Genomic DNA, 9,845 nt, shown 5'->3' with positions numbered 1-9,845 from the left:
TACAATTTCCACGTTTAAGAGGACAGCACAGAGACAGTACAGACATACAATTTCCACGTTTAAAATAACCAAGTTGTTACAGTGCAGGGAGGAACAACTTACAAAACACTAAAAGGCAGTCCAAGTAGCAGCTCCTGATATAAAGTGCGAGGCAGGAATGTGCGTAGATAAAGTGCTGGTGTTGTTGTTGGTAGTCAACAAAGTGCTCGTAGCAGCAAAAGAAGGAAAAAAAAGTTAAAGAGTTGATTATAGTTTAGAGTACAGCGATAAGAAACCTAGATACCAACGATGGTAATTTGGTCCAGAACCTTCAATGCTTGCCCGTAGAGAGATCTGATTGGATTTAGAGTGGTCTGGTTAGCTTGTGTCCAACATGGCATGCAGTATCTCATGTAGGGGAGTATCATAGCATTGAAGTACATTTTTGCAGCATCATTTGTTAAAGAGTTCCTTATATGACGAAAGTTCATGATGTTGAATTTCAAAACATGAGCCATTTTTTTATGTGTTTTTTAAAGCTCAGATTTGAGTCAAGAGTAACCCCCAGGTATTTAAATTCCTCAACATTGTGATATTGGGCTTTATAAATAAAATTGATTGATTGATTGACTATGACTGTTGTAGTCTACAACCTTATCTGATCTCATTAGATGATTCTGACTCATGCATTGATGTAAAAGCAGGATTTTACTGTTGTAGCTGTTTGAGGTGGAGCTCAGTTTGAACTGTTAACTACTAATTATTTTCATTATGGGTTAATCTGCTGATTATTTTCTCCATTTATCAATTGGGTGTTTGGTTTGTAAAAATTCCGGAAATAGTGAGAGATAGCGTCACACTTACCCAGAGCCCAAAGTAACACCTTCATAATGTTTGTTTTGTTCAACCAGCAGTTCAAAACTCAACATAAAAATTATAGCTGCTGCGCAGCAATGGTCGGGGCCGGGCTCATAATATACAAAGAAAAGAAAAAAACCTCAAGAACAAGAAAGTAAGAATAACATTAACTGCTAGCAATTATGAACAAACTGGCCTGATCTAGCTTAAAGCTAAACATTATCCATGGTGACTAAGATGAAAACATTTTTTAAAATGTAAAAGTAGCTATTGGATAGACTCTGCATATTGACTGATAGCTAAGCCAAATAAACAGGGAAAAGAGACAAGGGATAACAGGGAAAAGTGTTGAGTAGAGTATTTGTCTCTCTGTGAAACTGCCTGGATCATAATTATTTTAACCTTAGTAGTCTCTAATCCACATAGCATGATGCCTGAACATAGGACTTTCACATTACAATGTCCGTTCTGCCTTAGCTGAGGCTTGAACTCACAACTTCTGAGACTGAGGTCCGTCTTCTATCTCACTGAGCTAATTGGCAACTGACAGTTCATGTGTGGCTTCACAAATTGACTAAGCCAAGCATCAGGGTGCCAGACAGTAGCCATCCATGCCATGGAAAAGCAAATTTCAAAGTGAAAGTTCCAAAGCTGTAGCACATATGGTTGATTTGTTATGAATTTAGAGGCTTGCTGTAGCGCCACCATCAGGATAGACTCACAAGTCAGTCTTTAGACGCTTGGCTTAACTAAAGACTGATGACTTTCTCCCTGATTTTGTGTTTAGATGGGCGGATACAATTTCAGAGTCTAAAAAAACTCCCTACGTTGCAGAACCAATAGTAAATCCGCAGGGTGGTCCTTCGGTGGCTCGCTGAACTCTTGTGCTCGTAAACATCCGACTAGAAACACAAAACGGCTCAAGTCGCTGTAAGTCCTTCATTTCCACAATCTTGTGGACTGAGCATACGTTTGATAAAACGGAGTTAAATCTCTCAGCATCCATTTTCAAGCTCTCTGTGTGTTTGTGTCCTTGCAGACGAGAAAAGGGGGAGCGCACATTTCCGAGAAGGCGTGTCCTTTTCAAAAATGCAAGAGGTGTTGCTTTGCTGCCGGCCGTTTTCGCCAGTGTGTTAAACACACTTTAGAAAGGAGTGTCCCCAGACTATCAGAAGGCGGAGATCTCTGATTGTCTGGTGGCGAGACTACCATCAGGACTATTGCCTTGTGTTTCCAGTTGAGGACATGGCATGGCATGGGACTGGACCTTTATGAAAAGTTTGGGTAGATTTCTCATATGGAAATGTTGCACGAGCTGAGGCTTGAACTCACAATCTTCAACACCAAGAACCATCCTCTATCTCACTGAGCTAATTGGCAAATGGAAATGTCACATGTAGCTTCACAAATTGACTAAGCCAGTCACCTGTGTGCAAGACAGCAGCTATTAGTGTGTAAAAGCAGATTTCAAACGGCTGTCAAAAATTCAGTTATTAAGACAAAAATCAGAAAATACACAAATTGCATCTACACAGCATGGAGATGTTGGTAATTTGTTTTTAACAATGATTTCTTGGCTCCATAAGTGAAAAACTGATGTTTAAAAATGCCATTTTTGCATTGACTCCAATTGTTCACATTAGAGCAAAATTCAAAATGCTGTAAAAAAAATTCAGTTTTTCAGATAAAATTCTGATATTTTCCAAACATCATCTACCATGGATAAAATTCTGATATTTTCCAAACATCATCTACCATGACCCTAGAATTTTGTCTTTTTTTTTTATTAACATTGAAAATGTATTTAGCAAGAATTTGCAAGTATATGTTTACAATAACGTTTACTGTCAAACATTTTGATGCACTGTAGGCTCAATTTTCGATAAATCAAAAATCTGTGTGGATCGTTTGTGTAGGACAGTCTGAAAATGCTCTGTAGCAAGTTTGGTGTCAATTGAGCAAAAATTGTGGGAGGAGATAAGTTTAAGAAGTTTTACAGTTTTTGAAAAAAACAGTGATGGACTTCATAATTTGCAATAGGGTTAAATGTACAAAAGTTTCTTCAGTATTGGAACTACATTTTGGTTAAAGTTGCAAATCTGTAGCGCATATGGTTGATTTGTTGTGAATTTTCAAAATTTTGAACTTTAGAGGCTTGCTGTAGCGCCACCATCAGGACTATTGGCCTGTTTTTGCAGCTGAGGCAATCTGGCATGGGACTGGACCTTTGTGCAAAGTTTGGTGATTTTTCGCGCATGGGAAGTATGATTTCCTCGGAAGAAGAAGAAGAAGAAGAACATACAGGATAACAATAGGGTCCTGTCAGCTTAGGCTGCCCGGCCCCTAATTAATTATAAAATAAAAAGCAAAAGTAGCAACAAAAAAACAACAACTCACAACTGAAGCTGGGACCATGAAATGTTTTGCATAAAGACAACTTAGATTATTATCAAAATAGCGGCAATTTTTTTTCTGTCAGTTCATTAATTGACTCATAGTTCCAGCTGTACTTAAGCATTTTTATATGTTTTGAGTGTGAAATCTTAATTTGTAAAGTAACTAGTAACTAAAGCTGCCAGATAAATTTAGTGGAGTCGAGGTAGACGGTGGCATGAGAAGAAAAGACCCAGATTTGTACTGAGTAACTGTGAGTGAGTAAATGTGTTTGGTTAAATGTGTTTAGTTACATTCCACCACTGGGTGCAGTTTATGTTATATTATCTTTACTAGTCCATACCCGGGGATATGTTATGTATAGAGGAATAAGAAATCAAAAACAGTATATTAGTGGAGATGCAAAATCAGAGCACTGTAAATGCACTTTGTAATAAATATTAATGTAAGACAAACAATGCACACTGTATTTAGAAACATGCTTTATGGCAAAATACATGGAGCACATTTGGCTGACGGCATGGAGGAAATTGCATGTCCCAGCCATAAACTGTGGTCCGAGCGCAGGTGTTTTCCAAGTGGTCTCCGCGCATGCGCAGCTCGCGCTGCAGATGTTGCTCACAGTATGAATGGGTAGTGGACAAAAACGCAAATATAAACAGTAGAAATGTGGGAAAAATGCAAAAACGTCATCGTGGCTGTCTGCACATGAGCAAGATGAAAGCCTATGTGCAAGTTCAGAGAAACAGGTCAAAGCAGTGAGGAGGAAAACGGATGATGACAGAGGGATGGAGGGACAGAGGTTTCTCCATTTAATAGTAGATTGAGTTTGTGAGTATGACATGACTCGTGACTAGCTTGACTTATAGCAAGGACTCGACTTGACTTGTTTGATATTCACCACAGTGACTTGGAACTTGCTTGAGACTTGAAGGTTATGACTTAAAACTTTCTTATGTTACATGCAACTTGCATGTTACCCAATGCAATCTGTCATTCAGCATCGCTTCATCAGTTTTCATCATTTTTGAAAAAAATGGAGTATGTTCCTGAGGGTGCAACAATTATTTTGTGAGAATACAAAAAAATAAAGCTTCTATGAAAATTATAGTATGGCTGCACAAGTAAGTACTCACACCATCATAACTTGGTTAAGTCCTCTGCCCTGCTGTTTGCTATGTCTAAACTCACTGCAACATGTCGCCCATGGACTCACCTCTTTTGATGAGCTGTGTGTTTAGCCCATGAGAGGCTACTATTGGAAGGGCTGTGTTTAAAGGCCACCAAAAACAAAAATATTAAGTAAACTACCAAAGCGCATTACATTTACAAAAGAAACCTTGAGTTACTATCTCAGGAAAAAGCTCAAAGTATTATAAAAAATCGAATTAATTATAGAAAAATGGTAAATCATGAATTTATATCCGTAAAACATCCCATATAACTGGTCCTGCTAGAAGAGAGCAACTACCAGCAGGTCATACTGGGCTTTCCGCCTGAACAGTCCAAACAACTGGAGATGCCTGCACAGACATTGCCTCATACAAGGAGGAAATAAAAGCAGATTAAATGCAATAGGGCCATCAATAATAACATAATAATAATACACTTTATCCATATAGCACCTTTCATACAAGAAATGCAGCACAAAGTGCTCTTCAATAAGGGCAGCAATATAAGCACTGAGTGCTTCACATGTAAAATAGACATTATGGACATTAAACAGACAAGGCAATTCAATAATAAAGGACATTTAAAAACATGTAAAACATTGTGTACAGAGTTGTAAAACTATAAACCATAAAGTCAAGTAAGATTTCAAGAGCTGCAGCAGCGTGAAGCGTAAATAAAAAGTAAAAGCATAAAAAGAAAGTTTCAGACCTGTGTCAGAGCTAGTTAAAAGCTTAAAGTGAACAGATACATTTTTAGCTTTCTTTTAAAATATTTAGCTAGCTAGCTTCCCTGATGTCTATAGGTATTGTGTTCCATAGCTTTGGGGCGTAATCGACAAAGGCTGCATCCCAGATCTTATATGGGCTGTTGCTGGGAACCTCCAATAAACCAGCTGGTGATCAGTGTTCTTAGAGGCAAATAGTTGACAAGGGAGTTAGAAATGTAGCTCAATCCCCGGCCATTTGGGGCTTTGTATGCAAGGAGGAGGAGCTTAAAATCAATTCTTAATGTAACAGGAAGTCAGTGCAGAACAACTAAGACTGGCCTGATGTGCTCTCTCCTCCTGGTTCTGGTTAATAGCCGAGATGAAGAGTTTTGAACAAGCTTAAGTCTCTCGGTGGTGTTTTTTAGGAGTCCAGTAAAAAGTGCATTACAGTATTCAAGGCAACTTGAGATAAAGGCATAAATCAATTTCTCAGCATCTTTTTCATTTAGAATGGTCGCACCTTGGCTATGTTTCTGAGGTGGAAAAATGATTTTCCTCACCTTGTTAATTAGGGACTTGAAGCTTAGATTTGAATCAAGGATCATGCCAAGACTTGGATTTGAGATCCAGGGAGTTAAATTCCCCAGATCATTAAGCAGCATTTCTTTTTTTGTTTTATGCCGACAAGCAGGATTTCAGTTTTGTCTTCATTTAACTTTAAGAAGTTATTGCTCATCCATTTATTTATTGCCAAAAGACATGTAGTAACTGCACTGTAGTGGCTGCAGGATTTATTTTTTCTTTTATGAATGCAGTGTGCTTTCAATGCATTTAATGTTTTATTTTTAAATTACTGCTTTTATCTAGACTCTTGTGAACCACAATTTAACCAAAGCTGTATTTTCAGTCATTTCCATTATTAGTAACCCAGGAGTTAGTGTCACTTTAGCTCTCTATAGCTCCCCAAGCTTCCTTTTATTTTCTCTGTAGTCCCTGTCCAGCATTTGATCAATAGAAAGATAATGCAGGGAGGAAAAAGCTCTCAGAGCTAGTGAGCCAGCTAATGGGGCCAGTATGCTGCTTCAGAAGTGTTTTAAGATGGTCAAATAGGTTACGTTGTCAGCTGTGTCCAACCACTAATGTAGCTTTCTGAAACCCACAATCAGACCCTATATTTTGATTTTTCACACAACTATTTATGACCTTCTTTGAATGAGCAACCAAGTTTAACACCATTGATATCTTCCAGGAGAGACTGTCTGAAAATGTGCACTGTTATCTCAATATTTAAAAAATTTCACATCCTTACCTCTTTTTGATGACTGGGTTTTTCTCTTTGCCTTCCAGTGTAACCGATTTAATAGGTACAAACACACACTTTGAACCACATTAACTGTCAGTCAGTTTTAAATGCTTAATAATCGAGTCAGCAAAGGTCCTCACAAGACTAGTTTTTAAATCTGTGTAGTGCATTTACATTTGTGTGTGAGATTACTGAGTATGTCTTTGCATTAATGTTCGCGTAAGTGTGTTAATATCCATGAGTAAGTGATTGAGTGTGCTCTCTCTGACTGGTAAAGTGTGTGAGTGATTGAAGTGTGTGTGTGTGTGTGTGTGTGTGTGTGTGTGTGTGTGTGTGTGTGTGTGTGTGTGTGTGTGTGTGTGTGAGAGCTGAAGCAGGTGGTGGAGAGCTGAGTGCAGTCTTGGTTCCTGGGAGGTATCTCTCCAGGGACAAATTGAAGGACTATCATTTCACTTCACTGTCAGCAGCATTGCTGCCTCGCACATCGAGGACATAATCACATACCATACAGGAGCACCACCACCAACACCCTCCACTCACCTATAGACACACACATACACACGTACTCTGCTCCCACCCCCAGGGGTTAGAACAATATATATTCAGATTTGCTGATATCTCCAGCTGATATCAACATTTTTATTAGATATTAGCCATCAACCAGCTGGTGCTGTCCACCTCCGACATGATGAAGGTTATTCCTAGAATAGTGAATTCTTTTTTCTCCATTCTTGTTTGGGAGGATTGCATTTAACAAATCAAAGAACCTGCTGTATAGCCTCCATAACTTTTATTAAATTATGGAGGCTGTAAAGTGTTGGCGTCATTCCTAATGACTTCAGGTATGGTTTAGGGCTGCACGGTATATGGGGTAGACGATAGAAATGATATAAATTTGGCCCACGGTAGAGATTTGCGCTCTACCGTCCTATCGTCGATGACGTCATCGCACCTGCCTCAGTGTGAAAATGGCTGCGAGCACAGAGACAGCGGAGCAAGAGGAGCTGGTTCACGTCCGTGATTTAGCGTAGCACGTGCAACATGTGTTGCTGGAGAACTTGTGAGTGAGTGAGTTAATGTCTTAATGTCTTAATGTCTGAACAGCCCCGGACTTCTCAGGCTCTTTTAGCGACTCTTAAATGCTCTAAAAAATACATTATATCTTTGCTTTTGTTGTTGTTTTTTTTATCAATTTAGCTTTGCTAAGGGACTACAAAACCCATTCAGAAACACTTCTATTCTAACTTTTACACTTAAATTTATACCGCGATATATACCGTTACCGTGAAGGGATTCGATTTATACCGTGATATAAATTTTAGGTCATACCGCCCAGCCCTAGTATGGTTATGTAATTGGCACACAGCCATTCATAAATGCAGTTCATATTTAAATGGCAATAAAAAGAAAAGTTTAAAGGGGAACTAAACCCCTCTACTTGGTTCTATTTCTTCCTCTCTGGGAGCCTGGGCTCTCCCTCACCGCGCAGCAGCCCACCGCATCCATCCATCCATCCACCCCTCCCTCCCTTGCGGCCCCGCACATATACCCCCGAGGCTCGGCTCTCTCTCACCGCACAGCGACCCTCCACATCCCTCCCTCGCTGCCCCACACATATACTCCCGAGCCTCGGCGCCTCTCCTTGACCAACTAACCTAAATACTATAAACACACTACTAACTGTAAACCTACACTAAAATACACTATGCTAACAATACAATTCGACAAATTACTAGCTATTCTCTCTGCTCTACTACTCTCTCTGCTCTGATCCAACCTACTCGCTATCAGTTTGATAACTGCGGACAGAATGGTTTTATAGTAAGGGGAGGAGTAAAGGGAGGAGGGCAGGCTTTAGCGTGGACGGTTAGTGACGTCATTCGCCCCGAAAAAGAGTCATTCGCCTCCAATGTAATGTAATGTAAATTCAAATGTAGTAACCAGGTTTCAAGCTGTAGAGGGCACTCCATAGCACATTTTTAAAATAAAATGTAGATTTTCAACAGTTTGCACTAAACTGTCAAGATTTTGAGCAGGATCAGTCTGTAACACTACTATACAACCAGAAACAATGATTATCAGCTGAAAAAAATGGTTTTAGGGTTTAGTCAGTCTTTAATATTTATTTCTTAAATCTGTAAAAATGCCTTTTTACTGTGTTTGTTATTGTGATATGGATCCCCCTGGGTCTGAAATAAAGAATAAAAAATGAATTAAATGAATTATGTGGATGAATAATGTATTTTTTGACAACTATTGGATGGATAGGCACAAAATGTGATTCAGATATTCATGGTTTCAAGATGATGTATCCTAATGACTCATCTTGTGTAGTCAGAGTGCTACAGAAAGGTCTGGAGCACTGTCTTTAAAATGGCCCCACAAAGGAAAACAACATAATAACCTTAATGGTAGTATGTCACTGTGTGATTCAACCTATAGAGAACAAAAAGACAAACATAATTTGATGTCAGAAAACAGATCAACATAGAGTCTAGGCTTTTCTGAGGTGCATTCTAGGGATGTCACGATTATAGATTTTCTTGGTACGATTATTGTCAGAGAAATAATCACGGTTTTACGATTATCACGATTATTATGCATTAATTAATTTCACACTATAAATGTGTAAAATCACATGAACACTCCTTATAGATCTTTAAGTTTCATTTATTTCCATGCCAACATAACAAAAATAATATAGCAACAAAGAAAAGTAGTGTGCGGACTCTACTTTTACTACATGGCTCTTTGTGGTCCAGCAGACTAAGTTTTTGCTAGGGTGTGCGTGTCTTTTTGTTCTCTTTAAATTACAATTACACAAATAAATTGAGAGCATATCTTGTGCAGTGTTAATAATAAATGAAACAGACATCGTGCTTGAAGGACAAGTCCAACATTTACTCAACACAGATGGGAGGAAGCAAAAGGAGGTAATACTAATGCTAAATGTTCACTGACTGAGGACCTTGAGAAGACATTACGTATATCTTCCACATTGCACACTGACACTGAAACAGTCTGACGACTAAAAAAAGGATTTGAACTTGTAACAGTCGAATATATGAAATGTGCCTTTAACATGGTGTATACTGTGTCGCCTAGCAGCAACGTCATCAAGCAACGCCTGTTATGATTTGAGTCTGTTGAGCGCACCCAACGCTGGTCGGACGTATACTTATGTGCTCCTGCTTTTTCTTTTATCTCTCAACACAACAGTGATGGTTTTAAGTACGTGTGGCGACTATTTTGTTCATGTATGAAAATGTAGTAGCCGTACAACCGGGCTTGGTAAGCTTGGAGTGTTTTTAAGTTGATGTAAAAATAAACGACGAGCATTTGTGAAATCCCGCACTCGTGTGGACGTGAGTTTCTGCCTGTCGTCTCACTCCAAAGAGCTACACGGACCCAAAACCATTACAACCTCACGCT

Source organism: Epinephelus moara, chromosome 8 (genome assembly GCF_006386435.1).
Source record: "Epinephelus moara isolate mb chromosome 8, YSFRI_EMoa_1.0, whole genome shotgun sequence".
Classification (NCBI taxonomy): domain Eukaryota; kingdom Metazoa; phylum Chordata; class Actinopteri; order Perciformes; family Serranidae; genus Epinephelus; species Epinephelus moara.
This window is presented reverse-complemented; position numbering follows the sequence as displayed.